Here is a 9327-nt window from a genome sequence, read left to right on the forward strand (position 1 = left end):
ATCCAAGTAAACTGTCAGGATGGTTTTAAAAGAAAGCACTTCTTCATATAAAGCTTTAATTTAAATTGTAGAACTCACTGCAGTAGGATGCTGTGTAGGTGTTAAATATAAATCTTCCCAAAAAGTACACTTACAGAAGTTAGGGTCATGAGTGACTGTTACATAAAATGAACAACATGCAGTTCCAGAAATCCCTGTCCTGCTAATTGCTGGACCTTAAAGGTCTATTGCAAAGTATAGCTCTACACCTGACCTGGTTTTTATATGTTGTCCCTCCATGGCTGTGCCAGACTCCTTGAAGACCCTCATATGGCTACACACTGTCTTGCTGCATTCCAGAAAGGCTGTCTGCTTAGGCTTAGGGCATGCTCAGAACCCAGTACTTCCATGTCAAGTTGTTTCCTTAGGCTCCTTAGGCTCTTTCTACTGCAAAAGAAAAGCTCTCCATAATCTATTTCTTCTTATTGCTGAAAATGCAAGCTCCCAGCAGAATCCTGGCAAATGAAGTGAAGAATTTCAAGGCGGTAATGAAGAACTGATCTTCTTTATGAGGGAAACCTGGAACGTTAGTCAGTAGGATCAACCATCAGGAAAGCTGAGGAGTGGATCTAAAGACACAGTAGGATAACTTGTGTGGTTTTTCCCCCCTTACTTCTTGATTGTCCAATTGACAGTTGTTTAACTGGAATTAACACTTCTGTAAATGCTAATACCGGACTCTGTGATTCACTGTCTGTGAAAGAAGGGTTTGTTTTTCTTAATGTCAATTTCCAACTCCCCAAAGCTGGCTTGGGGAAAAAAAAAAAAAACAAGACAAAAGTTGATGACCATTCAGAGCTACCAGCCTGAGTAAGATGTGACTGTGACCTTTTAGTGGATAGTGTGATTGTGAATAGTTCAGATATTTGTTTTGTTAGGTTCAGTTAGCTGGAGCCTTCTGTCACTTCACAATAATTATTTTTGTATGTGGTCTCAGTCAAGGGCTAACAGTGAGCAACCTGCATTTACCTTCTTTATACAATTCTATCAAATGCATTTGTTAGTGTAGAAATTAATACACCATTAAGAAACACTTCCTATTGAAAAAGCCACAAGTGATCAGAGGAGAGGTGAGCTTTTCACCCATGGTGTCAAAGCTAAGGCAATAGAACAGCTTAACAAGTGCTTGCTTCCGTATATATTGTCAAGTTTCCAAAATGAACAAGTGTTCCCCATTTCAACTGGGTGGGCCATGCAGAGAGCCCTGTATTGGAAGAGGAAGATGTGTCTTTTTGTAGCTATCAATAAGAAGTCTTTAACTGAGCTTTCTATACATTTGTCTAATCACTATTTTGAATCCTCATATTTTTTTTTAATATCTAGAATATCCTGTGGCAGTTTCACAGTGTAACTACCTTCTATGTGAAGTAGAATATCATTGTGTTTGCCAGACATGATACTGACCAGTCCCAGATACTATCAATAGACATTTTCTATTAGGACTTACTTTTATATAGATGAATTATACTGAGCAACTTGTAGTATAGATGTCACACAATAGATCCTCCTTTAGGATGCATTTAATACACCTTTTCTCTGGCCTTCTACTGTTGGTAATGAAGACTGCGTACCATATTCCTCCGTGTTCAGTGTTTCCCAGGCTTGTTTTCTTATTTCCTGTTACTTAGGATAAATTGCTGTGGTGCTATGAAACATCAGTAAAAAGGACAGACCTGTAAAGTGGGTTTAAATCTAGCATTGAGTATTACATCTCTCATTTAAGTATTCTGTCCTGCTTTTTGGAAATTTTTTGTTTTGCGTATTGTTTACTGTATGTTCTGCCGTACATACTTTTTGTGCCTTATGTATGTAATTTCATAACCTTTTGAATAGCTTTTTTAAAAAAAAAAAAAAAAAAAAAGGCTGTATATGCCCCTCACACTTTAGTGCAAGGATAAGGTCAGGATGGCATTGAAACTCTCCTTTTTATTGCTCAGGGCAAAAAACCACAATCTGGATCAGTATCTGACCTGTTCACTGTTTCATTAATTTAAAATCCTGTTTTTGGAAATGCACTATTTTTAAAGGAATATTTTTCACTGGATATTTTAGGTACTTCCTCCCCCAAATAAGTTACAGATTTCTCAGTCGTAGACTCAGGTATTACCTCCTCTTCAGCTGTTGTTAGTGACAGGAATTAGTCTGCCATAAATGTTTCATATCTTTAATTAACACAGCAAGTATATTTGTGTCCTAAGAGAAGACACACCTCTCAAAAACGCTGCAGCCGTTGTTCTTGCTCTCTTTCCTTCCACACCTGAAATATCCAGTCACAGCTAAGCTACTCTTATCACTTTCCTTCAGCCAGAATTGAGGAAACTTGAATAGTTACCCTTACAACGAAGTCAGACATCTGTAATTCCAGTGGAAAGCAATATAAAAGGCAATGTGACTTGATACCAGTGTGTCTATAATAAGTTATTCTTTGGAGCCTGTGATTTTGACGCTAATATCATTAGCATCAACTCTGACAAAGCAATCACACCTTCTGTGTCGCATGAGTGCTGTATTTGTAAAGCAGTAAAAATATATCCAGCTTAAAGAAAATTCAAACAAAGCCAATTCATTAAAACATTTGTGGAACAACAACAAAAGGCAGCAATAAGAACAACAACAAAAAAAGCCCTTACTGTTGAGATCAAGAATACTAGCGTGTATGAACAAGCCCTTGCCTGGTCCTGAAGTACAGTCCTTGGAAACAGTTTGTGGATCTTACTGTGTCAGATACAGCAGTAATATCACACACACAAAATAAAAATCTAGAAAGCATCCTATAGTGAGGTCCAACACATGAACAGCAGCGCATCAACCACCTGTGGATTGCTGTAACTGTGCCATAAGCCCTGTAGTTTCACTTTTTCCTAAGTCCTACCTGAAAAATTGTGATACGTCTTGGGGGGAGGGGGAGGAGGCATTTCCAACTACCTGCAGGTGATGTTCATCTGGATAGGATAGATGTTCATCTAGGTGTTCCCTGGAGACAAGGATGACGCTCTCACCTCCCCATCTCGTTTGGAAATCTTCTTCCCCAGATTCATGTGTTGTCTTACAGACTGTCAATAACTTACAGATCTCTCAAAGTGTTTTGGAGAACTCAGAGCATTTGAAAATAGATAATTGAAAACAGAGAATAGAAAATTGATAGAGAAATTGAGAACGTAGAAATTCAGGCAACAGTGATCCAAGAGAATGTACCCAGGTTATTCAGGCCTTTATTCTTAGCTCTTTGGTGTTCACAAGGGTCATCCATGTAATGAAATAGTCTAGTATGCTGCTTGATGTGTGGCCAACAGTTCAGTCTTCTATTTGGATGCGTCTGGGATACCAAGTGAAGACAGTGTCTGTCTGTCCTTAAAATAATTGATTGTCTTGTCTGTACGATTTCATGAGATGAGCATGAATCCCATTAAAACTGTCCCAGAGCTGACTTTTGGAAACCCAGTTTCCAGTGGACATGGTCAGAGATCACAGCTGACACTTGAAGAGTGGACCTTGCCAGCAGTGGCAATCATACCTCATTTTATGCTCATATGGCAATTTTTGTACCCCAGTTGTAAATAACTCTTTTCAATGAGCTTTTTATAAAAAGAGGTGGTTGCTTTGATTTACTTTGGAGTTGTAGGAGAGGTCATACAGAAATGTCAGCAGAAATTCTTCTTATTTTCTTATTCTGGAAAAGAAAAGGAAACTTTGTAATATCCTTGATCAAAGGAGACCAAACACTAGATATGTTACCACAGATTCTGCATGGTGATACTTGTTTCTATCTTTTTAGAGTCAAGTTTTTGACTTGGAGGTTGTTTACATCATACTGCTATCTATCTGAGCTATGAGAAGTATACCTGAGATGCACAGTTGAGCCAGTCTATTACTAATACACAGTACTGCCCTAGGACTCTCATGGCCCTGAGATCTTAACTAAAACCTTGTCTGACAATTCATACCTAGACAATCGGCTGATCATATCAGGACGTTCTTGAGTCCAGTCAAGCCTTTTCATAAACCACAACAAATCTGTATTTATTCTATAGTAACAAAGAGTGATCAAGATACCTGCCATAACAGCACTGATGAATGTCATAGGACAGATTTTTTGCCATTGGTTGTTACTAGGTAAGACAGTATTGCACTTGGCTGGGTTTGTGTTATTTGATTAGGCCCGTATGACTGCAGTCACTGCATAAAAAGCCCTCACAGCTCTGAGACTCTGCTTAGTCTCCTTCTCTGCAAAGTACCAGATAAGCAGATAAGCTTATTCTTCATCGTTATAACCCATACCATATTCTCACAGTATTGAGCTGGTGGCTGCACCTTTACTATGGTCAAGAAAATGGTGTCACTCACTACCCTGTCACCATCCAGGACATTAATCGTGGATAAGTAATCCGCTGCTAATCAGAAGGCAAATTTAGGACAATGGTGCTTTAGTTTCTGAGTGATTCAGTGAGCAAATTTCAACTGGAGGGAGTGCTGCTTGCCATTCAGCTTTGATGGAATGCAAACTGACATAAGCGAAGGAGAAAAAAATTATGTATTGTACGGTAACGGTTCTTTAGGACTGTGCATACACCGTAGAGCCCATGATTCTTTCCTCCCTAGGCACGGTTATAGGAAGCTTCATATTGCAAGGAAGTTGATCTAGCAGTACGAACACCTTCTTGTGGGTGGTATTACCCACTTATTATTGTGGGTATGAGGAAGCACAGATCACATCTGCTTTGACAGACTCAACTGTGTAAAAGATTGTGACTGCTACAAATTTTCTGTCATAATTTCCTAGCAAATTAACTAAATTGTTTTGGTTAGTTCTTCAAGTTTTGATGGTGGGTTTATAATTAGCTGTTGTATTTGTCTGCATTTTGCTGCAAAGAAAATCATGATTTGAAGAATCATGATTTCAAAAGACTGGCATAATGTTTCTGGATATAAAGTTTCTGGCAGAAATACAGGTGAGCTTTTTGCTTGTGGTTTTGAGAGAGAACAGGTGATGCTAATGAAGACTGCTATGACTAGCAACAGGCATAAAACCCTGGAAAAATGAGTATACCTTAAATCCCAGAACATTCTGTAGCATTTTGATACAACAGTACTGCATTTTCTTTATCCTAATTGTATTTCAAGATTTTTTTTAATATAAAATAAGGAAAGGTCTGATTAACAGTAAATAAAATTTAGTCCTGGAAAGCATTGATACCGTGCACCTGTTTGCACTTTGTGCCTCCATTACATCCCATATCAGTCATCCTTTCACAAAGGATAGATATTTTATATGCTTTCTGGGAGAAAGCGGGGGGGGGGGGGGAGGGGTGGCTGTTGGTTTCAGTGGTTTGGGGTGTTTTTTTCTGGGCTTGAGGCTTCTTGATAGTGGATTTTTATTTTATTTGCATATTTATTTGCTTTGCTTCAGAATGTTTTAGGATAGCATCTTTTGGATCAGAAAGCTTTTACTGATTCCCAAAGGTGAAATTTTAGTGATTAAGCCAGTGAGACTCTTTTTTTTTGGTGCATATTCTCAGGCAATACTAGCACTATGTTTTAGTTCAAATTGTTTCCAGGTTAAACAATGAGCATTCCAAGGTACCTCAGCAGTGCTGAACTACTCATAATTATAATCAGCCATGGTTACAAAAAGTTCTTTGTTCTGCAAAAGCTTAAAATTCTGTACTTTACAAAATTTATTGTGTCAAATGAAACATAATCTTGCCTTCTCTATTTGGCAACAAATACTGCTTGCAGGTGCTTCCAAACGAGCTTTTGGATTATAGTTAGCCAAGATAAATGTAATTTTGGTGGTATTTCTATTGTAATTGCAATTTGGGTCACATTTAAATGGGTTGCTGGAGGCTGTTTCAGGCAGACATACTTTAAAATCCAAATTAAACTAGATTAATGTTGCAGTTTACTTGCTACATTTACTATTTATAATAAATCATTTCCCTGACAATCAGTTGCTCGAGTTTCCTTAGGCTCATTAAGCGCTTCTACTTTGTTTTAACAGAACACTGGGGGCTGCTGCCTGGTGACGAGGTAAGTCGTTACTCTGGCTGTGATATCTTCTAGAGACGTCGTTGCCAGAATTCTCAGGTACTGCAAAAACAAATTTCAGTGCTTAAAATAAATTGGTATGTTATATAATGGTTCATCTTTGGTACATCTTTTGCTTTTACTTAACAGAACTGTTCAGTTTTCTGTGTTTGTACTGACTGTGAAGCTCTTATGGCTAAATTACTGCATTAATACTGGTTTCCAAAGAGCAAGCGTTAACTTAGAACGTTACTTTGTGTGCGTAACCTGATGCAGTTGCACCTAGCTTTTTATTTAAACGTGCAGTGTGCTGTTATTTTAGTACCATCCCTTCTCAGAGTTCTCTCTATTTTAGTACTAGAGGGGTTTGTTTCGGGAAGTCTGCATTTTCTTGAAAGCTGTATTTTGATTAGGTCCAGGAACATGTAGTTCTGCAACACCGCAAAACTAGGTAATTACTTTGTTGTATTTAAGAGAGGAATCCAAAGGCTGAGGTAAACATGTATAAAGTTGCTTACAAAGGAAACAGATCTGTGTTTCTTCACAGAAAGGTGAAACTGTTCAACGGAGTTGAATTTAAAGTTATACTATCTGGCCAAAATAGTTCTCCTACCTGATTTGCAAACTAAAAGTTGAACTGGACTTTGCTATCATAGTTGAAACTTTTTAGAGAGGAACTCTTTGTTATGGCATGTTGGTTGCATTTCACACAGATGTATAGTCCTATACAAATTGTTTTTATTATAATTAGACCAGCTTCATTATTTCCTGTTGTATATAATAATATTTATTAAAGAAGACAGTGGAGCTATAATCTGTCCTAATTTGCCTAAGTGAGATACGGAGTTTAACCCAACTGAAATCAATGATATTTTTCCTATGCCATGTGATGTTTCTTTTCTTTCACTGAACACACGGAAGACCTGCAACCTTTTGAAATATAGGCACTATAGATATAACTCAGAAGCACTCAGATGAGTGCTGACTTGATTTAGCAATTGCAATTACTGTAAAAATCAGGGAACAAGCACACTTAATAGTGTCACCCAATTAATGTTTATCAGAAGTGTACGATCAAGTAGTTTCCCAGCTAGCTCTAACCTTGCAGAGCAATCCCTGAGTGTAAACAGGAGCTTAGTTTTGATGTTCTTGGCATATAAGGGCAAAGGCTGCGCAGTATTCTTTGACTGACTGAGTGCAAACTTGACAGAAATAGTGTAACCTGATCAAAGTCCCTTATATATGACAGGACTCTGGCAGCAATCACATGTAATGTATGATTTGTGAAGATAAAATACTGAAGAGCTGGCAAAAGTATAAAAATAGTTCTGTAACTGCATGTGTGAGGGTCTCGGCAGAATTCTGCAAGCAACATATGAATTCTTATGTAACTGTGCTCCTACAAACAGGCCTGACGTGGGCAGTAACACCAAAGCTGAATTTAGAGAACATTTGCAAGTCTCTTGACTGCTAACTTTGAGATGATTATCTCAGAAAGCAAGCTCTCACATATGGGTTACAGTTCAGTAACACTGCACCTGACCTTGCGAATAACAACTCTGTCTTGACTGAATTACTCAAACAGTGACTGCTCTACATCAGGAAAAGCGTAGCTGCAGCAATGTTCACATTTTATAATGTAACACATACCAACTTCATGGACTTTTACATCTCTAGGACAACCATGAATTATCACAAGAAAAGCAGCTTGTCTTTAGGGAGCCAAGAGTCACCTAAACTAAACCACAAAACTGGGAGAGGACAGACAGAATCCCAGTAGGGTCAATCCGTAGCGAGAGCAGCCCTTAGAGGGGGGCGGCTCCGATGCCTTGCCAGAAACCTTCTAAAGAAATCAGCTCACTCTGTTGAGAACCATCAGAAGTTAGACGTGAACCTTCATCTTAAATCTAGAGAGAGTTACTTACTCCACCAAATGAACTCCTAACGCAATTCTTTTCCACTAGAGATAGGACTGTCTGTGGGGTTGCACCGGGGATGAAACTGGATTCCCGCTGGATTACTGCAGCAGTAATGTTTACAAACCTAGTACAAAAGAAACATTGTCATGAATGTTCTCTTTGCAACGTTTAGCAAGGCTGTTTTCAAGTGGCTATTAGTCAGAAATCCAAATCTGTAAGGTAGGCAGAATACGGTTAATCCTGGGACAGAAAACAAACTCATTGTGCGCCTTCAAAAGTAGAAGCACCTAGAAAAATTTAGAGATCAAACTGAAAAAGTTCATGTGTTTCATTTTTAAACATTTGATTAGTAGTGGCGGTTTGGAACTCAATATAAGAAATAAATGACATTTACGTTATACAGGTATGTAGTTTTAAAATCAATATGCACATCTATGTCAGGAATCAGTTTTATGTGGAAAAAAAAATTATCAGATGTGGGAGCTTAGCAAATTATTAGCACATTATGTAATTGTCCATAAGCCGCAAATCAGTCTGATTCAGACCAAATGCAATTATTGTTGGTATATTATTTGGGATGCTAAATTTAGTCTTGAAAATGTATTTTGAAGATTTATGTCTGCATTTTGGATAGTTAAGGAAATCCTTTGCATACTTTCACTGACAATGACATAATGTTCAAGATGTCATAGTTCATTAACTGCATATTTTGACTAAATTTAAGCAGTCAGTAATCATCTGAACACTTTACTAATTTTCTAATATTTACTAACATTACAGCTAGGTATTCAAATAGAAATGCTTTTGTTTATAACGGTTATTCCTTTCCAAAATGTTTGATAACTAAGGGAGAAGGTATGTTCTGTTTTAGAAAGAAGTTATTTTCCCATTTTGGCATAGCAATACATGATTAAGTACAAACAGCATGCAATTAGTTTTTATATACTAATCGAGATATGAAAAAAGTATGTATCCTTTAACAGCCTAAATACAAGAGAGACACTTCTTACAGTATGCGCTATGTTTTTAAAATCTCAGTCAATTTATTTGTGTGTATATATTCAGTGGTAACAATTACCATTTTATTTTGGAAAGAGGTGACTTTTATTTTGTCTTTTTTGCTTCTGTCATGTCACACCATTAGTTCAAAACATTTTTGAGAGAGGGATTTGTGTCTACTTCTTCTGTCTCCCTCCAAGCACGTTTTGAAGTTTTCTTTCTCTAAATTTTGTTCTTGACTTTCTCTTTTATATTTTCTATTTCATTTCTTCTGTTTCTCCTCTCCATATCAGTACTTTGCTCAGTATCTTCCAGTTCAAGCACTGTTCACTGTAGGGCATGTTCC

The sequence above is a fragment of the Struthio camelus genome, chromosome W (assembly GCF_040807025.1).
Source record: "Struthio camelus isolate bStrCam1 chromosome W, bStrCam1.hap1, whole genome shotgun sequence".
NCBI classification, from domain to species: Eukaryota; Metazoa; Chordata; class Aves; order Struthioniformes; family Struthionidae; genus Struthio; species Struthio camelus.